Raw genomic sequence first — 4,374 nt, forward strand, 5'->3', positions numbered from 1 at the left:
TCTCAAATAAAAAAAAGAAAAAAGAAAACTGAGTAGCTCCAAAACTGCTTGGACATGTTGACAGTGTTATGATTAAAAAAAAAAAGGTGCCATGGAACCCTTTGTCAAACAGTGGAATGGCTGCCTGGGAGAGCTGGGGAAAGCCTTTTTGTGTGTTATACTTGGCCAGGGCTTCCCCTTGGCCCAGCACCCCCCAATACTGTGGGGGTAACCCACGAGAGGATTTGCTTTTTTCCCCACAAGCTGTACTCTCGCCAATCTGGAGGATAGAACACATGTTTGCAGCTGCTGCACTTATCCAGAAAACAGCTTGATCTGAACAAGATAGTAATGGGTGGAAGTTCGCAGGAAAAGGAAAAGGGCCATGTTGGATGGAAAACTGAAGCGGATGAGACCAGGAGCAAAGAATGGAGTTTCTTCTGCATACATCTAATAGGGTTTCCCTGAGTAAACAGCAACACTGCAACTGTAGACACGTCAATAGAGAGTTACTATGAGATTCCCAGGACCTTAAACCTTTAAACAAGGTTGCTGTTTTAGAATCCCTTTAGACCCCCCCATTTTATGTACAATAATTTCTGGTAGCTCCATTAGAGTTTAATACCACTATGGTAAACCCATCATGGTGCCAGTGAATTCCCTCATTAAAGCCCTTTAAAGCAAGACAGAAACTGCTGTGATTTATAAAAATCTCAGGCAATAATAGTGGCCACACAGAATCCTGTGCTCTTGCAACAATTTTGGAAACTAGGAAATTACCACTTTACCACTCCAACCCAAAATAGTTTGAAATGCAGCGTGTTCTGTTGGGCCACAGTTATTCGCTGAAGTTGCTGAATCTCTCAAGGTGCGTCGCAGCTGTTTTTGTCATTCTACTCATGAGCAACTTTAGCTTTCACTTCAGCTTAGTGGATTTAGCATGGTCTTTTTGATGAGGCTGACTGGCCTAATTATGAACCACCCTAAACTAGTTGGTTAAGCTAGTTAAGAAGCTTTGTGGCTCCAGTTTTACTTTGAAGAAGTGATACCTGTAGTTCAGACAAAGTCCAGGTCACCGAGAGCAGGAAGAATGACGACAACAAAAAGTCCCATTTGTTTCTGCTTGCAGAGGTGTCAAGGTGTAGCGATCCACCCACTAACATCTCCCCGTTTGATGTCTGCCAGGACCTTCACACACAACCGTTTGTAATATGACTCATGCAGATTGATCTATCTCACTTAGAATTTAGATAGTGGCTTTTGAAGGGGGTATCAGGGTTTCTGTGGTTGGCTTTCTGTATAGAAACTGTACCTTCATTAATTTCATTATGAACATGCATGTTTTGCATTTCTCAATAGCAAGTGAGCACATGTTTTGTGTTAATTCTAGATGACTTCTTTACAGCCTTAACCAGCAAGACTGTTTGAACAGCTTTGCCAGCAAAGTTTTAGCGATGGTGGTCCACCAGCTTGATCGACTAGGCTGGTACAAGCCTAGGCTAGTACCAACCTTGAAATGTACATTAGTCCAAAATGATCTTTTTTTAGTTTTCCTTGACTGTACACCTTTGATTTTAACCCATCTCCACATTGGCCCTTAACAAGTGTTATAAACAGCCAAGCTGGCCTAGAGTTTTTAGGGTACAATGTTGGCCAATCTTCCAGTGCTCAACTGGCTCAACTTAGACTTCCCAGGCTGGAACCAAAGCCCGAGGCATCAGAGCTGAAGGTCTTCCAGCTGGAGAGAGCAGCAGGAATAATTTAGATAGAGCACGTAAGCCGTGCACATTAGTTTCAGATCACTTGCATCCAGTTTTGGACCATTTATACGCCAAGACTTTGGATTTTTGGCTGTAAAAATGGTGTCCTGATAAGACGTAGCTTTGTTCTTTGAAAGTGGTGTTTGAATTAAGCAGCATCTGTAGTTTACAGAGTGTAACATAGTACAGAAAGCAGAGTTGAAAGGGTAGGAGATCTAGATAGTTTAACTTTTGGATTTGCTCTTTCTAAACTGGTCTGTTTTGGAGGGAAAACAGTCAGGCCTGTGGTGTAGACTCTTCCTGTCCTTTACGCTTCTTTACTACACTTTTTTTTACTTTTTACGCTGTTTTACTACACTGTGGCTTTATTATTGCCTTAGTGCTAGCCGATACCCACCACACACACGCACACACACTAACTTGTAGATCATGTGCTGTATGTCTGTTCCCTGTCTTTACACTCTTTTCAACATACTTGCTCATTTCTTGCCTCTGCTGTATAGACCTTAGTTAGAGATAGTGCTGTTTTTTTTATCCCCAAAAAGATACATTTTTGTATTGCATTATATAAACAAATGACACCTAGGTTACATCTACAAATGGATGTCTACTTAGTCTAAGGTCCATACACATACAGTATATATACCTAAAGTCAAAAATAGGATGTCCTGTCATTCTATGTTGTCATGTTTTTCTATCAGGGTGGATTTTCCACTGGTGGACTTCTATTGCTTTAATACTGAGCAAAATTTTATTTATACTTTAAGCCACTTTCATCATAGAGACATTTGAACTGGCCCCCTCAATAAGTGGATTCCAGGTTATACTATACTTTTGAGGTGTTTGGCAAAACCTGATCCACATACACACAGTTCTGGTCACAGGAAGATTTACCTTAAGACTAAAGGTTGTTTTATATAAAGCTAATAATAAGGACTACAGCCTAACCCTACACCTAAAAGGAAAACTTTTCACGTTTTTGTCCCCAAGTATAGTTGAGTATATGCGTGCGCACACACATAGTGGAGACTGAGTCATCTACTATGCTCTGTCTTACTCTCCACCATTAGGTTTAGTAACAAGCTTCCTGATTGGTTAAGGTCTCTCCAGCCAGACACTCACCTATTATACCGTCCAGTCTGTACACTTCTTCTTTACAGCTCTAAACCATCAGTGTGTGCCAACCCTTCATTTCTTTCCCTATAAGCCCCTTTTCTTTACATTGCATGGTTGTGTATGTATGGACAGGAAGAATACTTCATCATGGGGCTTATTTCGAAGATGTGTGTTATTATGTTTCTAAGTGATCTGATTTTAGATTGTTTTGGGGATTTTTCTTTTGGTCCATTACGAAACCACTTAGCAACTTGCTAGGTGCTAAAAGCCACATCAGCAAGTTTTGCTCAGAGAAGCACCACATGTATTAAATTCAGACGAAAACTAGTTTCTTACTGCTGTTACATGTCAAAAGGTCCAGCTTCCTTGCAGATGAGAGTTTTTCTAAGCTGCTACCATAGTAAGATCTGCAGTCTGCAATGACTGCAGGGGCATGTATTAGTTTTTCTTTCTTTTTTACTCGCTGATAAAGCACCTCAGGCATCCCGTTGCTACTGGTATATTCCTCTCTCATCTGTTCTTCATTGGTCTAGGAGGGAAAAACAGATGTTATCCACAGATCTCCCATACTTTAGTTTGTATAAAACCGCGAGACTTTCTTGATTGTGCTGTTGTAGATTCTACTGAAAAGAAAAACGGTTTTTATTTGAGCCTAATCACAGTTATCACAAATTTTCCTGAATAATGCATTTTAGTATTATGTATTCCAACATTTATTTATTTAGAATTTAAAAGGCCATTTACATGAATTAATGAAGCATTTACTATTTACTAAGCATTTATCATATCGGAGCTGGTTTAAACGCTTCATGCTATTTTTAATCTTGTTTATTTTCAGTTTAGACTTTTATATCTGTGGCATTTTGCTTCTTGCACAATCAAAGCTTCAAATGGGAAATCAGTTTCAACATTCAAGTTCCTTCTCTAACGCAAGCTTTACCACAACCATACGCTATTTGTCACAGTTTTTCAGTATGGTTTATTTGCTTCTTGGTTGGGCCACTTAGTGATGTTTTTCTTATGCATAACATTTGTGCATTTTTACTGTTTTACATTGACGCTGGTGTTGCACTTCAAATACAGAGCACTATAGCTTGTTGTTTGCTTTTTTGTTACTATGTAATATTGCATTATACATTGCTAATAAAAGAGTGCAGCTTGCTTTAATGCGGCTTCATTTATTTAATGCTAAATATTCAGGAATGGCCCTCAATAACTTGGCTCAAGAGAATCTATATGCTACCACTGTTATTCCAGCAAATCCTTTCTAACAAAACAGCATGGCATTGTGGTAGTGATGACCTGGCTGTGCTCTGGGTTTCCAGCCCGAAGTGTCTTGTCCTGCATAGTATACGCCACTGAGGATGTGGCAATCAGGTAAACCACATTCTCTTCATGCCGTAAAGTTTGTAAAGAGTTTGTAAAGCAAAGTCTGCATGATGCTGGCAGTTCAGAATGCGTGGATATATATATATATTATAATATATATATATATATATATATATATTATAATATAATA

This window comes from Carassius auratus, chromosome 48 (assembly GCF_003368295.1).
Source record: "Carassius auratus strain Wakin chromosome 48, ASM336829v1, whole genome shotgun sequence".
In the NCBI taxonomy this organism is placed as follows: domain Eukaryota; kingdom Metazoa; phylum Chordata; class Actinopteri; order Cypriniformes; family Cyprinidae; genus Carassius; species Carassius auratus.